Genomic DNA, 11,903 nt, shown 5'->3' with positions numbered 1-11,903 from the left:
CCAAGTGATACATGAGAAATAAATTTAAAATAGCCAGCTGACCCATAAAAACAATCAGACTGTTTACTTTGGAAAGGATTTCTTGCAGTGAACAAAAGCAGTTAGTGTGAAGTCAAAGATCTACTCTCTCCAGCATTTCCCTACCAGGGTTTAACAGCACTGCTGCTGATGCAGTAAGAAGCAGAAGAGGGAAGATAACCTTGCTGCAGAGCTGCTATGCTGCAGTGAATGACTTTTCCTATTAAACAAGCCCATTCAAGCTTCTCCTCCATAGCCATTTACTAGATGGGTTTGAACAATAATGAACCAGGATTAAAAAAACCTGCCCCTGAGAAATTCAGGCTGCTTCAGCAAATGGGATCAAATAAAGTTGGTAGTATCATGTGGCCTGCTAATATTCAGAAATCACATCAATGTATCCTGAACTTATTCAAACCAGCATTTTGCTTTGGTTTGTTGAATAGGGCAACCTGGAGGTTAAGCATCAGAGAGACATTTGAGAGGAATTTAACAGAGAAAGTTTGGGACAGAGCACAAAAGGAAATTCTTTCAAGAACTTTAGCATAAAATGTCCTCCATAAAGGAATATGTGAGACAAGGTTTTAGATGAGACAGTTATCCTCCCAGGAAAAACATAATGAAGTTGTTATACAGAAACTCATAAAAAATAAAAAAGCCAATGCCACAAGATGATATCTCAGTAGTCCCAGATGTTCTGTGTTCTGGGAAAAAGGAGGGAAGATTACTCTCAGAAATTCACCCTGTTTTGGCATGATACTGAAGGAAACTTGGAGTGAGTTTGTAAAATATAGCAAGATGCTGCTCCTTGGAGTAATGTAGGCAGCATCTATAAATAGCTAGCTGTCATTTCAAAAGGCTGAATGAAGCTTGATGGCCCATACTGGGCAAGAACCAATACAATGGCTGCCACGGGTCTGGGAATTAGTAAATGTGCATTTATTCCTGTTCATGTAATGCATTTTTTGTGTGATATTGGGAGATCCCAACAGCTGTCTGTCTCCATTCCTCTCAGTAACACTGGAAAATCATTTCCTTCTTTCCCACAAGGTCAAGATCCTCACATGTTAAAAGATGAGGGCTTGGGTAGTCCCTTGCTGTACCTCCAACAGCTTGCTTGGTGTCAGATACTTTGCTCCCTGCTTGGGCTTCAGCCATATCCATGTGGCTAGTTGAAAACAGCTACCTATACATGGACCAAATCTTGCAGAATTGCCACTCACTATTAATACTCTGGAAAGCTGCAAGGAGCTCATCTCATGGTGCCTGGGCCATGCTACAAAATTTTTTGTAGCAGTGTTATAGGTGAGAGGCTGTGGCAGAAATGTGGGGAAGGGAAGAGGAGCCCCAATGATGAGATGAAGCTCCTGAGCCTCCCAGCAGGATGCTGAAGGGACATGGGTAGCTGAGGACTTGTGTCTGCTGGCACTCTGGCACTATCAGCCATCTCCCAGGGAGTCACAGTTAGTGCAGTCCTAACTGCAGGTAAGGCAGGTGGCAAGGGGAAGCCCCAGATGAGAATGGTGAAGCAGCTTTTTTAACACATTGCCCCCAAAATGCCCACTGTGATCAGACCTCACTTCCTTTGAGTGGAGAGTGGCAAGTGTGGCTGGGACAGAGCTGGGGGACAAGAGCAATGGCTGTAGCATCTCTCTGCTTGTTCCTGGTCATCTTAAAAGTCACATGTGCAAGGGAAAAGACAAGAACTGGCTGGGATGCAGCAGGGATGAAGAGCTTTAACCTGTACATGGAGGTATGGGAGGGGTCTTGGGGGGGTCTGGACCTGATCTAGTGTAGCTTGCACTGTCAAGTTTCCTACCACCGACTGTAGGCCAACATCACAGTTATGTGACTTGCAGACACAGTACTCAAGCACCTAAGCCAGTTTTACATCATACCTTTCATGATTTTGGTAGGTGTTTCCATAAAGGTTCTCATGTCAGTGTATTAGTCCCCTGTTTCACTGCAACTCATGCTCTGAATGTGACTTCAGCATCATTTAGCAGCCAAGAAAATGAAGTGAGAGACGGCTGAACGGACAGCAGGCTGGGATAGCAGGACACTGTCATGTGGCCCTATGCAGATGAAAGTCCTCTGAGGGGGGGGACTAAATCAAGAAAGCTGTGATTCCTTTTTTCCCTGTCCAGTGAACACTGGGAGATAACTGGCAAAGCTTTGCTCATGGGCAGAGGTGACAGAGAGGGTGTTCAGCAGATGCAGCCTTTGTATCTTTTCAGCAGCTCCCTGGAGCATGAAACTGCTCTTTTCAGCCTGAAGGCTTCAGGAAGGGCATCTTATGCTTGCCATTTTTGATGAGAGGATTTAAGGGCCATCCAGCAGAGGACCTAACTCTAAACCCACAAGCAATCAATTTGTTTTGATGCTCTGAAATTGCTGTGCTAAACCAAGAAAGATGGATAAAATGATAGGACATCAGCAACAGAGCTGGGTGGTTAAGCCAGATACAGTGAGTCTCTCTCTGTGACATAAGCTTTCTGGTACATACCTTTCTCTTTGGCCCACAGAAGTTGCATTTCAAGGCCTGCTAATATGGATCAGTAATAGAGCAATTCTCTTACAGAGGGTCAAAAGCACTTCTCGCATATTTTCACACATTTTTTTAACATAGCAATAAGCTGTGTCTGTACTTCTCAAGCAAAAGGCAAGTTGCTTTGGTTATTTATCTTCATCTAGTATTTTGCTTCACATGAAGTTGCAAATGAGAAAAGTATCTGCATATCCTTTAAGTTCCTAAACCCAAAGCATTTAATAAGAAATAAGTCATTAGTGACTGCCATTCCTTTGCATCCAGAACAATTTCCAGCTGAAACCCTGACAACAATGGAATGATTCAAAGATGTCTAATGAAGATTTTCTCAGAATATCTAGTCAGATGGATTTCACAAGTGCACTCTGTTTGCCATCAGACAAATATGATATATATTAGATTCACCTTTACCCATAAACCACTCAAATGAGGCTTCATCAAAGGAAGTATGCTTCTCATCATGCTTTTTACTGGCAATAGAGCTGTGCCCAGAAGCACTCTGCGCTAAGTCTTTTTCTTGTAAATACCCACAGGCTTATTGCTCATCCTCCCTCATTCAGAACCTGGTGGGCATGTAGGAAGGGAAACAACACTTCCACACAGTTGTTGGTTCTGGTAGTTGGGGAGTCTTCCTTACGCTGAACTAGGGAAGAGAATCAACTTACTTCCCTCACACTTTTGGAACTCAGCCTTAATTGCAAACGTGATGTCCTTCAATGTAATCAGTTATTCCCTTGTTCTGAGCTCGTTTGATTGACCTTCACTGTCCCTCCATCTCTTTGTCCCTCATAGCAACAGGTAAGATAAAAGCTGTCAATGTGCTGGAGAGCTCTAACAGATCTTTCCTGTGTGCATTACGTTGTGGTTGCTCCCTGACATTGTGTTGCCCACTTGTCCAAATTTGTCTCTGATTGATGTGATCTAGGAGAGGTTGTTTTAACAGACACGGCAGCCACGTGACATGGGGAAAGACAGAGTCAGCTTAGGCTTACCAGTGCAAGAAATGAAGGATGAAGCAGTCACACTCTGCATCATTACTGCATGTGATGTTTCATGTCCTTTTCCCTATATCTTGTCTGCTGGTGAACAAAAGAAGGTGTAACAGGACCTGCCAGAGTTTCCTTCCCTTTCTCCTTTGCCTTCTTCTCAGTCTCATTTCATCTGCCCTCCCTGCTTTTTCCTGCTCTTGTCCTTCTCATACCTCTTCATTAGCTCTTTCCTAATTAAGATCTTAAACTCCATCTCTTTTCACACTGATCATGCCATTATTGTGATATTTTCAAATTCTTTTTTTGTCTCCTCTGCTTCCTTGTTCCTTTTATTGTCTTTATTGTCTCTCTTGAGATAGTTCTTCAGGTCAAGGACTGCCCCACAGTTCAGACCTGTGCAATGCCTTGCCAAGTGTTTCTCAAGTTCTGCTTGGCCACAACAGACAATATAAACCTCACATGCATCCCAACACTATAAAGCTCATGAGCTCCACTTTGCAGACTGAAGCCTCCTACTGGTGATGGACTTTGTTACCTGGTGGGGCAGTGAAGCCGTCTGTTTGTACTGTGCCTTGTGACTGCTTGGCAGGAGCCTTTCCTTCCTGCTGCCAGATAGGAATGGGGTTAGGTGTTCATTTCCAGGACCATCTGATGGGCAGCCCTTCACAACCCAACAATCAAACCAAATTCCAAAGAGCAGTGCAGTTGCTGAACTCCTGGAAGCAGCTGTAAAACATGTTGGTTTGTCCACAAACTGGAGTGGCCTATGCAGTGCAGAGAGGAAGGGGGACAGATCTGGTGGGGTGCGTGGAGGTGCCTGGATCCTCGCAGTCAAGGAGCCTTGCCTGGGTATTCCCTCAGCCTCCTGGGGGTAGGCAAAGAGGAGAGCAGCTAGCTGGAGGCATCTGGCAGGGTGCGCAAGGGCTGAGAGACCCTGACAGCAGTGAGAGGAAGGAGGGAGTGGCTTTATGCAGCTGATTAGCTGCTCCTCTCTGCTATTTCCCGACTTTAAAAGTTCCTTAAACCTTCAAGTGGAAACAGTAATACAGGATTGGGCAGCAGTTAGCTAATTTTCTCCTGGCTCTCTTGCACACCACCCACAGCTGGTGGGGTGAGGCTTCCCTGAACCAGCAGCTGCAGTGATACCAAGTGTTCTGTCTGACAGCGAGTGGGCAGACTGAGGGAGTGAGCTGCTGGCTACATCACTTTTGTCCCAGGTTTTTAGTTTGGGAAATTTGGTCACTCTGTGCCTGCACCTGTGGGTGAATGAGGCCTCTTATTCCTGTTCTGGCTGCCAAGTAACAGACTGCTCCCTCAATGCTCCAGAAGCACCCAAGACATTATGGTGACAAAGACAGGAAAGGTGCCAGCAACAAGATTGGAATACTGCAGGATATTTTGGGGCTGCTCATTAGCACAGGTGAAAACAAGTCTTTCCATCTGGAGGCTGAGCAGCAGGACCACTCTGGCCATGGGACAAGGGGAAGGGTGGAGCTAGAAGGGGAAGGACCTTGTGTGGCAGGACCCAAGTGCCCTAGAGTTTCACCCCCTCAGCAGCCTAACCACATCATCCTCAGCCTGACCTCTGAGTGGTGACAGCAGCAAGCCCAGGACCCAGGACTGTGGAGTAGACTGAATAGCTGGTGGGGACATGGCTGTTTTGGTGCCCTGAGTCATCTGCTGCCCTGAGCCTCTGGCTAAGGGCCAGCCAAGCAATTCCTACATCAGGCCAAAGCCTGGCCTGAGCAGGACCAGCTGCTCCATCACTACAACTGTGCAGCTGGCTCCCATGCCAAGAAGCAGGGCTGTACCACCTGTTTGACCCAGGGGCAGTTTGGGCAGCCGTGCTACTCTGACATGCTGCACAGCCTTTGGGACCAGCGTTGCTGGGTTCCTGGAGAAACGTGGAGTGTGGGCACCACCTTGCACAGGGGTGCAATGAACAGGGCCAAGCAGGGATGGCACAGGCAGTGGGCTCGCAGCCGCAAGACCACTGTGTTTCCCTGGCCTGCTGGCTTTTCTCTCCTTGTATCCAAGCTTTGGAAAACACTGGGGGTCAGTGTCACTGGGAGCCATGTGAGCACTGGGCTGTGGCTGCCCTCCTGCTCCTGGACTGTGGCAGGCTGACACCTACTGTGACCTCCTCACCCCGTGTCCTTGGCACAGCTCCTGGCATCAGATATCCCAGCTCTGCATAGTTGCAACTCCTACTGACTTGGGTCAGAGTTTACCTGGAGGGCCTAGAGCAGTGGCACTGCTCGGGGCTGTTGTGTGGTGAGTGACTCATTGCTCCTGCTCCCTGCCTTCCCTTCTGCATACAAAACAAGCAACTGGTCCCTGTTCCTGTCCTCTTATCTTGCTTTCCACACAGCCCGAGCAAGCAGACCTGTGAAGGGTGGCCTTGCAAGGACCTGGTCTGCATGCATTTGCCAGGCTTCGCTTCCATTTAGTGGACACTGAAATAAAGAAAAAAGCCCTCTTTCTAGTGATTTAAGTCCATTCTCCCCTGTCAGTTGCAGAGACAGTCGTGGGAGAAGCAAGAATTTTCACCCATGTTTCATTTTGGGGAGGGCTTGCCTGTCTCACACCTGGGTGACTCCCTGCTCTCTGTACCTCCATTGCCCAGGGCACACGGGGCTCCAGATACCACGGTGCATCTGTCCCTCTCCTCTTAACAGCCTGTCACAGAAGAATTCACTCGCCATCACTAAGATTTGGCTATTTCCCTCAAGGGTCTGTTCAGCGTCAGATATGCACATGTGCAACATCCATTTAAATCCATAATAAATGTGCACACATATTTTTTGTGGTGACTAACCTCCTGACTCACACAAAAATGTATTTTAAATAGGCTTGGAGGATTTGGGCCGTCATTAAATTTCAAGGAACAAGGTCCACTCCTGTATTCCTGTGCACCAGGGGGCTGTACATATCATGAAAGACCAAACTCACGTTGCCCTTGCTGCATCCCCCCTTCCCAGCCACCTCCCTGGAATGAAGAAACATGAGACTCCAGCACTTTCTTGGTGGCGTAGACTTCCTGTTGCAATCGTCCTCTCCCTCGCCAGCACAGCGAAATCTGCTTAGACTTTACTTTCTCACACATGTTTCAGATGTGCAGGGGTGTGATTGTAAACAGTGTCATCGGCCATGCCAGAGCTGTCCGCTCCTGCCGTGCTCCCTTCCCAGCACCCCAGGGGTTCCTGTAACAGGGCGTAAAGCAAACAAAGCAATACAGCAATCTGCTGTTCCAATGGCAATTTTTTGTTTTTAGAAAATGTTAATGATAGGTTATGTGATTACCCTAGGTTTGGCTCCACTTACTCTTTATTAAGCACATCTGGTATTTAGTAACAGTGTAAGTAGCAGGAGTTTTTCTGGCCCGCAAATGAGATTGTCCAATGTTGCCGTGCAGTATGGAAACTCCTCAGGGAAGCCAGTGAACTGCATGGAGATACAAGACTTTCTTTTCAGCTGGGCATGCAGCCAGAATAGCTAAAAAATGTGGATTGGCACAGAGCTCTTGCCACGCAAACACTTCTGGAAATTTCTCTGTTCAGACCTGCCAAATCCTTCCTATATAACATGAGTTTCTGTCTTCCTCAGCAGCCCGTCTGAAGCCTGAGCTCTCTTGTACACTTTAAAAAGCAAAAATGCAAAAAAAGCTCCAAGGAAACCTTTCAGTCCTGATTCCAGCATGCCACTGCCAAGCTAACAATTTCACTGAATTAGGGGGTATTTCCTAAAACATTTCTCTGAGCTACATTGAGTGCAACATGTGGGAGACAACTGTGTTTCCTGGAGAAGAAAGGAGAATTGTCTCTCTCGTGGAGACTGCCTAATGTCTAGCAGGAGAAAAATAACCAGCCATGACAAGAAAAAGGTTTTTAAAACTTGGCGTGAGAAGCAGGTTTTATTTATTTTGAATGCCTTTTCCAGTCTGGTCAATGTATTTTATGAAGAGAGGGTTGGTGGAGGGAAGCTGGTGGTTTTTTTAGGGCCCAGGGCTTGGAGTCAGGAGGTCTGGGCTCTATTTCTGGCTCTGCTGTAGCCTTCCTGTGCGACTTGGGTGAAGCTCTTGGAGGTGAGTTGTTCCAGTCTCTGAGCCTCTCGATGCGTTTAATGGGGGTATTGTTTGCCGGTTTCATATGTGTTTGAGTGAACTCAGGCTCTGCGGCCAAAATTATTAATCCTCCACGTTTCTTAAGGAAAGGACTGGGAAGGATATGAAGCAGAAAAGCAAATGTTCGTTTGTTGCTTGACTGTGCTTGGCTGCTGTTCTTGCAAGACACTGGCCTTTGGATTTTTAAACTTGGTTGCTTTGTGTCTAGGGATCTTTGTGGGTGTTCCTGGCAAACCCCTGTCAGTTTTGCCTCTCCCACCCCTAACAATGGGACACATGCATTTATACTGTAACTTTGTTGACTTAGTGATGGTACCCTTGGGAATGAGTTAGTCTGAGTAGTTTCTGGACTTTTTCACTGTGAAGAGAGAATTTAGTGTGCAGGCTGGCCATGAGCAGAGGGAATTCATCACAGCAACTTACAAGCACATTGTGCACTATTTCTACATGGCCAGCAATCGGGCTGCTCATGGCTGTCCTTCCTGTGGATCACCTGGCAGTGCAGCAGGGAACTACCTGGATAAAGCTCAGAAAAGGAGTACAAAAGCACCCTAACAGGCACTGCTGGCTGCTGCCTGGTGGCTCAGCTGTCCTCTGCAATGAACTTCTGATGCAATTTCCAGCCACAGAAAGAACATCTCATCCAAAGAGCTGACGCGACTCCAAGCTGCATACCAACATAAGTGGAAGAGGGGATCTGGCTCTGCTACTGCATGCTTTTGGCCACAGTAACCCTCCCCACTTCCAAGAAGGACAAGGGAAGGGGCAACCAGCAGCCCTTGATCTGTGCAGCACCCACAGCATTCTTTGGGAAAGTGGAGAAGGATTAGTAACAATGACAAAACAGGCATAGCTATGCAAAGGACAAACAGATAAGCCTGGGATTTTCCTGTCTGCTGACTCACCCTCTGATAAGCCAAACTACTAACTCTCCATGGGTTAGCTTGTGCACAACCAGAGCTTCTTTTCAGCCCAGTCTTGCTTCTGTAAACATCACTCCCATGGCTGTGGCTCCTGTGGCTGTAGTGACATCCACAGGTTGTCAATGACGTTTTGCTGAGTAGCTAATGGGTAAAGCTACAGAAAGTTTGCAGGGCAGTAGGGCTGAGGGAATAAGAGTAACGCACAGTGTAAGAAAGGGAAGGTCTGCAAGAATGGGGAATAAGGATTTGTAAGATTCAAGGTGAAAGAACTTAATTTCCTCAAGGATGCAAATATGAAAGAAGAGTAAACATCAGACAGGGAGAAGTGAAGTGGAAAGAAGAGCAGTGGAAACCTAAAGAGCCAGACCAAAGAAACTGAGACTGACAATGGCCAGGAATAAATGGTAATGACAAGAGAAAAAATGAGAGATGTAGTCAAAACCATAGTGTAAAGAAAAGGCATAACATAATGAACAAGAGAAAAAATTGTTTTTAGAAGAGGGAATGCAAACCAAGACAGGAGAGAATTATGTGGAGAAAACAGAAAAAGTCAGATGTGGAAGGAGGAATAATAAGACAGAGACGCAGGAGAAAGTAGGTGAAACAAAGAGCCTCACACTGTTCTTAGGTTAAAGAAGTTTCTTTTTACTAGTTCAGCATTGTGTTGCAATGTCCCAAGAGGCATTTTGTTTCTGTGGATCTTTTGACCACTTATGCTAATTATTCTGGGTTCCATGACTAAGTAATTAGAAGAAAAGGAAAAGGGCCTAAAAGTCACCCGGATGTGTCATAAGGGTTTGTCTGAAGGACTGCTCCCTTCAGAGGGAATTGTTTCTAGAAAATAGCTGGGACACTGACATCCCAGTGTACATGTGGCTGGCCTCTGTGTCGCCTGGGTAAGCTGTAGGGGCTCAAAGACTTCTGAACCCTCCCCACCCACTTTGCTGCAAATTACTCTGTTCTGCTTGGGAGGGATGATGAGGAAGGGAGGATCCTAGCAGAATTCTCATGCCAGCATGTCTCAAAGCTGGCTCTGATCCTGCAGGATTTGACCACTATTTGTTGAAAGTGGAGCAACTCAGAGTGCTGGGTGGCTTGGTCCTAGTCCCCAGTCAATGGGAAGTGAGAAAAGCAGAAGAAGATTGTAGATTTCTCTTCTGATCTAATACTCCTTTTCTTTACATGCTTTGCTCACGTTAACTTGGTGCCTTTCATTTAGTTGTTGAAGAGAGACATAAGTGTTCGACATTCAGGAAGTACCTGCAAATTCCTGCATTCACTAAGAAACCTGAAGCCTGAGAGTAAACATCAAAGGAGAGCTTTTTCTCTGCAATTATATAATCTCTATTATGGTAATATGGTGACTAAACAACACCTTACAGTAAAGGGGCAGAACATCTTAGTTAATATAAACAAGGCATGTAACTGCACTGTATGTCTTAAATCATAGTTTCATCTAAAAAATAAAAATCTGGCCTAAAAAACATTCTGTGCTGAACCAGGACATCATAGCCATGTGCAGCAAAGCACTGGACAAACACAGACTTACTATGCTGGTTCAGATATGTTTGACACACTCTGACAGACCCTGAACTGAATCAGGTAACATCTGTCCTCCAGTCAGCATAAAACTGGCATAAACACCACATCATATTTTCTGAGTAATTCAACAGAAACATACTGGTGTGCTCATGCCAGATACAGATCCAGTACACACAGGAGGTGCTCCTGCAATGCCAAAATCTCATATTAATGAGGCTGGAAGCAGAGCCATGTGCATGTTTTGAATTCTTAGGAGTGGCAGCCGTTCATGGCAGGGGGCTTTTTCAGAACAATCATAAAAGGACTTTTTTTTTCCTGGGGTGACAAAATTGTTTCCTTTGTTTCCAATAATCACAGCATTTGAAAATACTGAATTGGTCCTTTTGTTTGCTGTGTCCATTTATTGCAGATTGTAGTTTCAACACAGCTCATGTTAGGATGACCAGTCCTCCCACCTTCTATCACAATTATGCCAGTCTGTTTAAAGATGCTGACCAAGCATTATGTTGATTGCCTTGCCATGAAAGCAGTTTGCCATACCAGAACTGTTGCTTAAAATGAAATATTTAAATCATTTGAGACTGAAGGAAATAATTTGGTCAATTGAAACACTCTCCTTGGTTTTTCTTGATGTACATATCCCAGCCATGTGCCAGAATGGCTTTTGGTATTTTCTTGTTAAAGTTTCATTAAGAGATTGGGGAAAAACTTAGAATAATTTCTTTACTTCTGAGGAAAATCACAGACTCTTAACATTATGTTTCACCATCCCTACTAGAGATTATTTATTCCTGGGACTCATAAAATAGTCTTGAAAGAGTAAAATTTTTGCCTTGTGACTGCAGCATATTGCACCAAGTGTTGGACACTTTCAAAACAATTTCCTGAGAGGATGTGAAAGGTAGATTGGGATCCAAAGGGACACATTTTTCTCCTTTCCTTTCATACTTCCAGGGCACCTTCCCACTTCTGTAGGAAATGTAGCGCAGAACACTAATCTTGGTCAACTAAAAGGAACACTCTTTCTCATTTCAAAGAGGAAAGCAAGTCTGAAAAAATTGAAGCTAAACCTGGTAACTGTAATAATGTTTGGCACTTACATGCAGGTTTTCATCTTCTAGCTGCTTTACATTAAGTAATGAATCCTCAGGACTTCCCTGTGGAGTAGGTAGCTGAGTATTATTAGCCCCCTTCTGCAAATGGGAAAACCAAGGCGGAGATGTTAAGTACCTTGCCTAAAGCAAGCGAGGGATTCTGTTGTAGAGTTGGGATCAGAGGTTAGAAGTTCTTGTGCTTTCAATTCCCGTACCTATTGTGTCACTTAAGTACAGAACCATAATTGAATATCGTAATGACCCAGGGGTGAAGTGATTCCAGCAATTCAGCTCTGAGCACGGCTCCTCTGATGGTCGGAGACTCAGTGGTGTGGTTGCACACAGCTGGACAGGGCACGAGTGCCTAATGGGTAGGATAAAGAAGTGTCATTCTCTTTGGCCTCCTCAAACTTACCGCTGGGCAATGTTCACCAGGCCAGGTCTCAGCTGAATTCTTCATCTGGCTGTGTCTTCACTTTAAGGCAGAAGGCCAAATGTTCATCTTTGATGGGTGTCTTGCCACTAAGAAATGCATCTTCAAAGGCAGATGCTGCTGTTAAGACCAAGGTTATTATTCATCTGCTTCTGTGTGACATTTGTTAGAACAGAACGGGCAAGTCCCTTTCTCGCTAATTTATGCTTGTGCAGAAGTGTGAAAAGAAACCC

This window comes from Vidua chalybeata, chromosome 3, assembly GCF_026979565.1.
Source record: "Vidua chalybeata isolate OUT-0048 chromosome 3, bVidCha1 merged haplotype, whole genome shotgun sequence".
In the NCBI taxonomy this organism is placed as follows: Eukaryota; Metazoa; Chordata; class Aves; order Passeriformes; family Viduidae; genus Vidua; species Vidua chalybeata.
The sequence above is the reverse complement of the archived record's forward strand: the minus strand, read 5'-3'. Positions refer to the sequence as shown.